Source organism: Nannospalax galili, unplaced genomic scaffold (assembly GCF_000622305.1).
Source record: "Nannospalax galili isolate Female #2095 unplaced genomic scaffold, S.galili_v1.0 scaffold1994, whole genome shotgun sequence".
NCBI lineage: Eukaryota > Metazoa > Chordata > Mammalia > Rodentia > Spalacidae > Nannospalax > Nannospalax galili.
This window is the reverse complement of record NW_008334127.1, coordinates 290,216-301,550: the sequence shown is the minus strand read 5'-3', so window position 1 is coordinate 301,550 and position 11,335 is coordinate 290,216. Positions and strand designations below refer to the sequence as shown.

General features: G+C 40.0%; 1 protein-coding gene across 2 annotated transcripts in view; it reads right to left on the bottom strand.

Moving 5' to 3' along the window:
* Positions 1-8,704, bottom strand: part of LOC103730957 (interferon-induced very large GTPase 1-like) — a 19,996-nt gene extending 11,292 nt beyond the window's left edge. The window contains exon 1 of one of the 2 annotated variants that reach the window (XM_029561706.1): positions 8,631-8,704. The gene's annotated coding sequence lies outside the window, so the exon portion shown is untranslated. Of the gene's footprint in view, positions 1-7,000; positions 7,033-8,630 lie in introns of those variants that run through there. The other variant, XM_008829269.3, reaches the window with a different exon arrangement.
* Positions 8,705-11,335: the final 2,631 nt, after the last annotated feature.

Below are 11,335 nucleotides of genomic sequence, written 5' to 3'. Positions count from 1 at the left end.
AGAGAGAGAGAGAGAGAGAGAGAGAGAGAGAGAGAAAGAGAGAGAGAATGGACAAAAGCCATATGGCAAGCATGACAATAGAGGGAGATATTGAGATCAAAGGACAAAATAGCCAAACAACAATAACATAATATTCTCAAAGCTACAGTCAATTCTGTACTCATCACTGATCAGATTTTCATTCCATCTTGACAGGAATTTTGTGGTAATCACATAGGTAATGGGGAAATCCTTTCTTCTTGCCATTTTATTGGAGCAGTGGCCTTTGCAGAACATGCTGAGTGAGTGACTTGTCAGCTCTAAAGGCAAAGCCCTCTCTGGGAACTGACAGCAATTGTCAGGGAGGATAGTGTGAGACCGGTCCTGAAGAATATCTTTAGCTAAAAGGGGAAAGTTTTGATTTGGAACTGTTGAGTCATCTAGTCTGTCTGAGACTCAGAATGGAGTGAGCCTCTCTGGTGCCTTGTAAGAGGAATGAACAGTATAAGTACTCTAAGGCTTGCTGACAGCCCTATTGAATATCTAGTATTTGAAAGACCCCTAGAGTACTAACAAACACTGACCCATGAACACAGCGTCAGTGTGTGGGACAAACAGAAAGATCAGCACATGAAGTAAAATACCACAAAGGTTCTTGCTCATATCTGTAGACACCAAGTCAAATGGGGGGAGGGCACACAGCATACAAATGGGGGATGGGGGTAAGGCAGCATACAGATAGGCTCCAAATCTGAATCAGGGCAGATGATGACTAGAGACAGATTCTATGCATCATTTCTGACAAGTGACCTCATGGAGATACTGCATCTTCAACCAGATAACTTTGGACCCCCTTTTCTATGCACCGGTAATTAACTTGATAACAAAAGAATCAAGAAAACAATCCTATTCATAATAGCTTAAAAATATTCAGAAATATACCTAACCAAGACATTGATAGACCTCTACAATGAAAAAAAATTTTTTTTTGTCTTTTTGAGACAGGGTCCTCCTGTAGCCCCAGCTGTCCTGGAATGCACTATGTAGACCAGACTGGCCTTGAACTCACAGAGATCTGCCTGCCTCTGCCTCCCAAGTGCTGGGACTACAGGCATGTGCCACCATGCCCAGCTATGAAAAATTTTAAAGCACCAAAGAAAGTAATTGAAGGAGAACATAAAACATGTAAAGACCAGGGCTGGAGAGATGGTTCAATGGTTAAGAACATCAGCTGCTCTTGCAGAGGACCTGGGTTCAATTCCCAGTAACCACATGGCAGCCAACAACTGTCCACAACTCCAGTTCCAGGGGAATCTGACAGTGCCTTCTGACTCCATGGGCATTGCATGACACAGGTGCACTTATACATATGCAGGCAATACACTCATACACATAAAAATAATAAATAAAATATTTTTTAAAACACGGAGAGACCTCCCAAGCTCATGCATTGGAAAAATTAGTATCTTGAAAATTGCTGTATTACCAAAAAATATTCTACAGATTCAACGCAACTCCCATCGAAATTCTAATGACATTCTTTATGCAAAGCGTTTTTCAAAAAATGCTAAATTTCATATGAAAGCAGAACATCTGACTGGAAGTTGTACTACAGAGTTCCAGCTCCAAAATCAGCACTGTACTGGCATCAAGGCAGACGTGTAGACCAATGGAATATAACAGACCCAAGAATGAACTTCTGTTTCTACAGCCACCTGATTTTTGACAAAATGCTCAAAACATGCCCTGGAAGAATGATAAGTTCTTTGATAGATGATGTACAGAAAATGTGTATCTATATGTAGAAAACTAGACTCAATTTCTCACTCTGTACAGAATAAGCTAAAAACAGATAAAATATTTTAAGATATGAAACTCTGAAACTATTAAAGAAAATATAAAGAGTAAACTCCAAGATATAAGCATTGGCAATAGTGTGCTGAAAAGACTTGAACAGCTCAGGAAATAATTACAAGAATTTATAAATATGATTGCAAGAAATTAAAATCAGCCTTGATATCAAAGAAAATTAATCTAATAAAGAGACAGCCTACAAAATAAAAAGATGTCTTTGCTAGGTTTACATCTGACAGAATATTACTACAGAAAATATGTAAGTAATTCAAAAAGATAAATATCAAAGTCTCCAAACAGTTCAATCACATGAAATCAACAGTTTTCAAAAGATCATGCACAAATGGCCAATAAGCATGTGAAAAAAGTTCTTAGCATATTTAGTCATCAGGCAATTGCTAATTAAAACTACTTTGAGATTTCATCTCAGCCCAGTTACAATGGATATCATTAACAAATAGCAATAATACCTGAAAGGAAGAGGGGAAAATGGAAGCCCCCTACCCCCCCCCCGGCATTTTTGAGACAGGCCTGTAGCCCCAGCTGTCCTGGATCTCACTATAGAGACCAGACTGGCCTTGAACTCACAGAGGTCTGCCTGTCTCTAGCTCTAGAGTGCTAAGATTGAAGGTGTATGCCACCATGCCTGGCTGAAAATGGAAGCCTTATACATTTCCACTATGAGAACCAGCACGTAGCTTCAACAAGAACATAAGTAAAAGTATCACATATTACAGCAGTATCAGCACTGGAAATATACTCAAAGGAAACTAAGGCAGCATAGTGTAGAGATACTTACACATCCATGTTCATTGCAGCCCTCTATACAATAACCAAGTTATAGAATCAGCCTAGGTGTCTATCAACAGATGAATAATTAAAATATGGTGAATATACATATATGTCATACATGTTTAGAAATATGGTGAATATACATATATGTCATACATGTTTAGGAAATATACATGCTTAAGAATATACATATATATGTATACCATACATGTTTAGGAAATATAATAGTTGTATGTGAAACATAAAGGTCTATAAATCTCCTAAAAGGTAATTGGAGAAAAGTTGACTGTCCCTTGGTACAACGCAGCACCAAATGAATAAGATATTGGGGTTAATGTTGACAGTTTTCATCTCAACTGCCTCTCAAAGGTCACATAACAAGGGTCTTTGTCCGTGTTTAGTGGACCTATTTGGAGGTGATGTAAACTTTAGGAGGAAAGTCCTAGTAAGAGGAAGTCGGTCACTAGAAGCAAATCATTCAAGGGTATATTTGACCCTGATTTGTTTTTCTCTTTCATCTTCTCTCCACAATGAGGTGAGTAGCTCTGCTCGGCTTCACACTCCCAGTAATGGTACCAGCTGACCATTGACTGAATCCTAAGAAACCACGAGTCAACATCAGTCTTTCCTCCTTAAGCTGAATTTTTCAGGTATTGCATCACAGTGACAGAAAGTTGATTCACAAGCTTCAGCCTCAGTGACAATTTCTACTCTGTAGAAATAAATAAAATAATGGGAAAGAAAGAGCTTGAGAGAGGGGGATAATAGAAAACAAGTTTCCAAGGGGGAAATGGGGAAAATGGGGGTATTCGACAGGGAAGGGATGAGGGAAGGACATACCAGGAACTGTGGAGGTGCAGGAGAAGAAGGAACTCAAGAGACAGGGGAGATAATAGGAGACAGGTATTAATTATCAAGGGAAAAATGGGGGAAATTAAACTGAGGGAGGAGGAAGGTTAGGTAGAGGCAGAGAGAGAGACAGAGAGAGAGAGACAGAGAGAGAGAGAGAATGAACTTAGGTGGTTTAAAAAAGTCAAAGGGAAAATACTAACTCAAACTCCCCCCTAAAAAATACACATATAATATCTGAACATGAGTGCACGTGTACACCTGAAGGTTACATAACAAAAAACATGGTATCAGGCAGGAGAAACCTCCCTTTGAGTTGTTGGTCAGAGTAGTCCAAGAGGCTCCCAAAATAGCAGAGGCTATTCCCAAAGACTTTGATTACCTCCCAGAACTTGAAGGCAAGATCCTCCTGCTGAAGACAGGACATACTTCAGACACAGAGTTTGGACTCTTGAGCTGGAACTGACCTGAAAGCCTTCTCCCTGAGGACTAGCTCTCAGAGTTCTAGAGGATACTATGCAAGTTGCTAAGGGAGAAAATCAATCAATGGTCCAACCCAGCTCTAAAACCTAATGACCACAAGGCCTGGCCAAGCAAACTGTCTGTATTGGCACAGTGGTTGTACTTTTATTTAAGCAACAGTCAACACTTAAATAATTGGACTTAAAGCCCTCTCAATGGCAGGGAACTCATGGGTGGCAATGTAAATATAGTCAAACACATATGGCTAGAGAGGTCATAAATCCCAGAGAAAACCCTATCTCTGTCATATCTCTAGACAAATGAAATTTCTTACTGCATGCTAAATATGGATCCTTATATTTACAAATGAGTATACCATATACCACTCATCAAAGAAGCTTCTTTTTGCAACAAATGGAGGATATTACAGAGTTCCACAACTGGACACACACAGAGAATACACATCTGAGAGATGCCCAGCTCTAAGTGACATCTACAGTGGAACCTCTACACCCAAGGCTCATGGAACATAGTGGAACAGGAGTTAAAGAGAATACTAATACATCCCTCAACTCTCACCTGTAAAGCTTCCTTCAACAAAGAGTGATGCACATAGAAGTCCATAACTTGCTAAGTTTTAGAGATTAAAGACTGCAGAGCCCATGTCCCTGGATAGAATTCCTATACTAAACCTCACCTACCTATGCCTCAGGGACTGTTGTGGAAGAGGGGAATGGAAATATTGTAGAGCCAGGGTTGGCACATTAACATGAGGAAGCAGAAGCTTTAAGGCCTCTGGAAACCTGCTCATGAACTTGCAGCAATGGTGACAGCATGCACAAGCCCCATGCCAACTCAATCAGACAAAAACCCAGCATAGAATGAGGGAAATTGGAAGCAGGCACCAACCCTAGCCAAGGAATTAGTAGCAAATGATTACTTTAAGGGAGTGACTCTAGAGAGTCTGGCTAGACACCAGTGGATGAACTTGCACTGAGGGACATCTTGATACAAATGCTTGACTGGATAGGACTTAACATATATGACAGAATACCTGAAATCTGGTGTGTATGTGTGGGGCTATGGATGGCAGGGACAGGCAGGGAGACTAAATTTGATTAAGATGTATTATATAAAATGCACAAAAACTTAGTAAAAAATAAAAATAAAATAAAGAGAATAATGCAATCCGTAGGCCGGGAAAAAATATAAAACATCCTGTAACGCAGTGTTATTGAAAACATACAAGGAACTGTTAAACTCAACACTATGAAAATGAACAATCCAGGTGCAAAACTGAGTCAAAGACCTTAATAGACCCTTCACCAAAGACAATTAACAGATGCATAGAAGAATTGGAAAAGACCTTTACACCATGTGCCACTTGGGAAATGAAAACTATAATGACAGTGATATACCACTGTTACTAAACTTGGCAACATCTGTGCTCCTGACAAGGCACCATGCATGGAAGGGAGTAGAGCAACAGGTGTGAATTCCAAAAGATAGCACCACTAATGAAGACAGCTTGTGTTTTTGTAAAGCTAAACATAGTTATCATAGACCAAGGCAATCATACTCCTGGGTATTTTCACTAAGGAGTTGAAAACTTATGCTTATAGAACAGTCTGCACACAGATGTACGTAGAAGGTTTATTCATAATTGCCAAAGCTTAGAGTTAACCAAGACACCTCTTTTGTTTTGAGTCTGAAGCATCTTCCACAGGCTCATATGTTTGAACATTTTGTCCCCAGTTGGTGGTGCTGCTGAACCTGAAGGAGACACTTCAAAACTCCTTTTGCTAAAAAGCATTGACTGACTATTCATTTGGGCCCAGAAGGTAACTAAAAACAGGATGAAAGCCTGATAGCTTTGTCTGCATTGTGTGCCTGGTCTTTGGCTGAGGGCACAGAGAAGTTATTGTCCTTAATTTTTCCTCTTAAGTAACACTGAATTCAAGGAAAACCAAAGGAGGGATAAACCACTCACATCCAAGATGGAGACCATTACCCCAGAGGAAGAGACTGCACCCAGGGTGCTTAACAGACTATCAACTTATGGGTCCTCCTTTCAGACTGACCATGTTGTAGAATCACAGCTTAGACAATGATGGGTCGCTGATGGATTGGGCTGTACCTTGATAAGGACTGCACAACTTTGCATACTTTCTAGTCTCTATTTAAATATAAACCTCATGTTTGGGACTGGAGAGATCATTCAGTGCTTAAGAGCACTGACTGCTCTTGCAGAGGACCCGAGTTTGATTTCTAAGCACCCGTATGGAGGCTAACAACCATCTGTAATTCCAGTTCCAGGGGATCTGAGGCTATCTTCTGACCTCTGCAGGCACTGCATGACATGGGTGCACTTACATAAATGCAGGCAAAACACTCATATACATTAGATAATAAAAATATTTTTTAAAGATTTATAAAATATAAACCTTATGCAAATACCTTAAACATGGATTTGGGGTAACATTGAGTCCCTTTATTAGCTCCTCCTAATGTGGACGTATTGAACAAATCATCTTTCTCTACTTTATACCATTAGTTGTCTCTTTAATAGACCTATCAAGACTGATGACAAGCCTAGCACCCTTGGGCTGCTCGATCGCAGGTGCATGCTGAAAGTTATGGAAACATGTAATGCAAAGAATCACTGTTCATGGCAAGCTATCCCTTTAAGTGTGGATTGGCAGGATTTAAAATTTAAGATGAATAAACTACTCTTTCTTATAAGACTTAGATGAGACCTCTTTCTCTCTCTCTCCCAACACAAGCCAAGCCAGGCACAGGCCATTCGAATTCTAATTTATGGCTTTATAATTGGGGCCAGCTAGATGGGTTGGGCCACACAAGGGCAAACTTGAGAGCTTGCATATTTGATCCCCCAAACCTACAACCCAAGGGTTGTCCTCTGACCGCCACAAGCACTCAGTAGCACAGGCACACCCATGTACTCCCACTCCCACACCCCCACCTCAAGCTTATACACAATATAAAAAAATGATTAGCAAAATATTTATTCCCATTGATCTTTTAGAAACAGAGTGTTTATTACCTTTGCCAAGAGTAGGTTCTTCTTTCCCAAGGCTCGTGAGCTCTGTATGTTCCTCCAATCAGAGTTAGGATACAACTTATTGGGTCTCAGTAGGTAGACCTGATGGCGAACATTCCATATTTATCTCCCTGCCCCATATTGACCTCTTTCTAGTTCTGTGCACTCTTCCATAGAAAAATTATCCCTTTATGTTTGGCTTTTGAGATGCTTGTAGCTTTTATCAAAAAAGGCAACATCTTTATTCTCGAGAATTTCATACATACATACAATGAGATACTTATTCTTGGATTATTCTCCCTCTCAAAGTAGTCTCTTTGTAATAATGTCTCTAAATAATCCTTTCAAATAAAGTCTCTCTCTCCCCCATTCTAGCTCATTTTTATATGACAGTGAAAATCACGAAATTGTTTGCTTGCATAGAATATGCCCTCCCTTTTTTCCTGAGGCTGGATATATAGAAACAGTTACAAGGATATGTGTATTGGGGGAGGTGAGAGGAAATCAGGTGTTTCATCCCAGACCTGGATTGCTTGTCTGGCTGTTAGAGTTTGGGAATTTCAGGTACTACTGATAAAGCCCAAATTTCCCTGGGAGACAGCACAAAATTCCAGTTTCTTGCTTCATAAGATAGCTTATCCAAAAAGATAGCTTGTCGGGACACTAAATAAACTGCGTTTAACTAGAGTCAGATAAAGTCTTTATTTGAAGCTTTCTAGCACTTCCCTCTCACTTCTAAGTCAAAACAAACTCATAAATCCAGATTAAGATGGGTTTATACGACATTTTTAGCTTTTAACCTCACAGTGAGCTACGTTTTTTTAAGCAACGTTAAAAATGGGTGAGTGTTTCTTAACTTTTAGACATGGAACTCGAGACACCCAAAATACTTTCCTATTGTAGACACCTAAGTGCCTCTCTCTCTTTAGAAGCCCATACTTGCACTTTCTGTTCTTCAGAGTGCTTTTCTTTCTATTTTTAATAAATCTAACTTTGTTTCATACTGACTTACTCTACAATCCTTTTCTGTGGTGAAGCCGGAAATCTCAGCTTGGCCTGAATACAGGTCCCTAAGGGGAAAGTGAAGGCTTCAGGCTGCTGGGGGCGGGGAGGTGGGGGAGGTGGAGTGGAGAGGTCTCTGTTCCTGTCACAGGGATGTCTTCTTGGGGCTCATTTGGAATCCATAGGAAGCATTATTGGTGGCTTCCCTCACTGTCACTTGTCTGCTTTGCCTAACTAAGCATGGTTGTCATGCTGTTGTGTTTCTTGGTTTCTTTAATTCTGTTTTCTGGCCAAAACCTCACACAGCATTTAATGACTGCCACTGATACTGAAGATAGGATTTATTCCCTTTGTTCTGGTTTTCTATAAGATATGCTAACAAAAGACGGGTTGGGGGAACCATGTCTCTTGGGATAAAGAACAGAATTTACAATTATTTGTGTTTTTTTTTTTTGTTAATTGTTATAGGGTTCGAAGTCTGGTTTCAGTATGAACCTTAGAATCTAGTAGCATGACAAATGGCAATGCCAAATTCCTATCTGAGGTTTTAACATGTCACAATCCCTGTGTCTCCCTAACTGTTCCCTCAATTGTTTGCATCAGTTTCTATTTCTTCTTTAGTTCCACTTACTTGTCTCCTCGAGGCCAAATTCACATCTTCTGTTGTTCCAGACAGAAGTGCAAGGAGAGTGTGCTCACTCCTTTCTCTAGGCTGCTAGGCTGCTGACTGCCAACCTCAGTTCACAAGGCTGTCTGTGGGAGGGAAGGGGTTGAACCCATCCTCAGAGAGGGCACCTCCCAGTTCTTCCTGTTGGGGAAGTTTTATTTCACCCTTGTTTCTATGTTAGTTGTGTAACTGAGAAACAAGAACTTTCGTAAGTTTTTGTAGATGGGAAACATTTTAAATGATTTGAGAAATAAACCCAGGGACAATTTTATTGGAGTTTGAGATGAAAAATACAAAAATAAAAAATAAACAAGGCAGACTAGATCTTGTAGGGACAAGGAGGAGGGAGTTGGATAAGAGGAAAAGAGAAAATCATGCTTTCTTAGTCAGAGATAAGAAAAAAAAGCAGACAGTCTCAGCAATATGAAAAATACAAAAATAAAAAATAAACAAGGCAGACTAGATCTTGTAGGGACAAGGAGGAGGGAGTTGGATAAGAGGAAAAGAGAAAATCATGCTTTCTTAGTCAGAGATAAAAAAAAGCAGACAGTCTCAGCAATAGTGCTAAAAGACATGAGGCCACAGCCCATGCACCCCCCAACCAGGTTCAGCTCCCCATCCTCAGGGGAGTTGGATAAGAGGAAAAGAGAAAATCATGCTTTCTTAGTCAGAGATAAGAAAAAAAAGCAGACAGTCTCAGCAATAGTGCTAAAAGACATAAGGCCACAGCCCATGCACCCCCCAACCAGGTTCAGCTCCCCATCCTCAATAAGCCAGTTAAAAAGGCCAAATTAATAGTGAAAACCAGAAGAAGGAAATTTATTTAATATAATCTGTCAACAAAATACATAGCTCTCATCTCAAGGGAATAAAAAAGATGTTTTTTTTCCTGGATCAAATATGAGGCATTGTGACCTGGAACACAGATTTCAGTTTCTCCAAATACCCTGTTCTAATGAGGTAGCAATTTCCTAAACTTCCTATAGTAACAGAACAAAGAAGTCATAAATCAACAGTCTTTAAATACATTGGTGGAAACATTCAGTAAGTGGGTCATAGCAAAGCAGGGGCTTCTACCATAGGTCTCAGATGCTGTCTGATGACATTCTTCGTCTTTTGGTTGCTAAGAACCGTTTCTTTGTTAATAGCTTCTGTTAGTCACAAGATGTTAAGTCAGAAATAGAGGTGAGCAAGGAGTGGATATTTAGGGGATAAACCTGGCCCAGGATAAAGTGTAAACAGGCTCTGTATCTTCGACGTCCCAAACTCTCCACAGTCATTGAAGTGCTAACCAGTTGGTCAGCCTCGCAGGAAGTTCCAGTCCAAGATGCAGGATTTTTCTGGGAACTTTCATTCACAAGTCATGTTGGGAAGAGGGATAAAGAGATTCAGAGAATGTTCAAGTTCATTTCAAGGTCTTGATAGAAAGGTAAGGTTTAAATAGAAGACAAGAGTAAGGAGTCTGGTCAGGGTGTTGTCCACTGTATACCATTGTCTCAGCTCCAGGTGCTCTTGAAAGGTCACTATGGTCTTGGTTGTCAATTTAACTGGATCTGGAATCAGCTAAAAGGCAAGCCACCAGGCACTCCTGTAAGGAACTTCTTTGATCACATTATCTGAACTTGGAAGACCCACTCTAAACACAGGCAGCCCCTTCTGGTGGCAGTTCAGAGAAAAGGACATGGAAGAAGGAAAGTTCTGCTGTTTGCTTTCACTCTCGCGTGGAAGTTCATCTATTCTGTAGCTGCCATTGTCGCTTTACTTTGCTGATTTAGAACTACCTTCTTCAGACTTCCTATGTAGACTGAAGACCGGCAGCTCTCCAGGAATCTTCTAAGGCTTCAGTACCAGATTAGGACTGGTGAGACATTTAGCCACATGGACTTAGTAACTATCATGGCCTTAGCCTCTCTGGTGTGCGACTGCCATTGTTGTATTACTCAGATTGCATCATATAAGCCAATCTAACAAATCCCCTTTCAATATGTATTCATTCTATTGGCTTTGTTCTTCTAGAGAACTCTGATTAACACATCGCTTAACAAATTATAAATCTTTCTCTGGGAGACAATTTTCTCCTATGACTGCAAGTTCCTTGTAATGAGCACACTATGCAAGAAACAGAGGAACACATTTGTGATTTTCCACAATGTCAAAATTTGTTAAATAACAGTAAATTCACAAGGTACAGCAGTTTCAATGGCTGCAAGTTGCCATATAATCCTGCCTATCTTGGTAATCTGGTTGAGGCAAATGTAAGTTTTTTATTTCAATCTTAATTACTAATATTAACTCTCATATGACAAAGCACACAGTAAATATTTTCCTATATACATTCCTATAGATGCGGGTTATAGAATGAATGCAAGTTAAAGAGACTATAGCACAGTTCAAGAGGTTTCAGAAGTGAGTGGAGAGAAATATAAGCAGAAAATGTATTGATAAGATAATGAACCCAAAACTCACCATGAAAGTCAGGGTTGTAAACAAGGCTGTAGGTTGTATTGGCTACCTCTCTGTTTCTGTGATAAAACACCATGACAAAGGCAACTTATAAAGAGAAGAGTTTATTTAGGCTTATGGTTTTGGAAGGGGAAGAGTCCATCATGGAAGGGGAGCCATGGCAGGAGGCAGCCAGAGTAGAAAGCTCAGAGCTCCTGTCATTAATC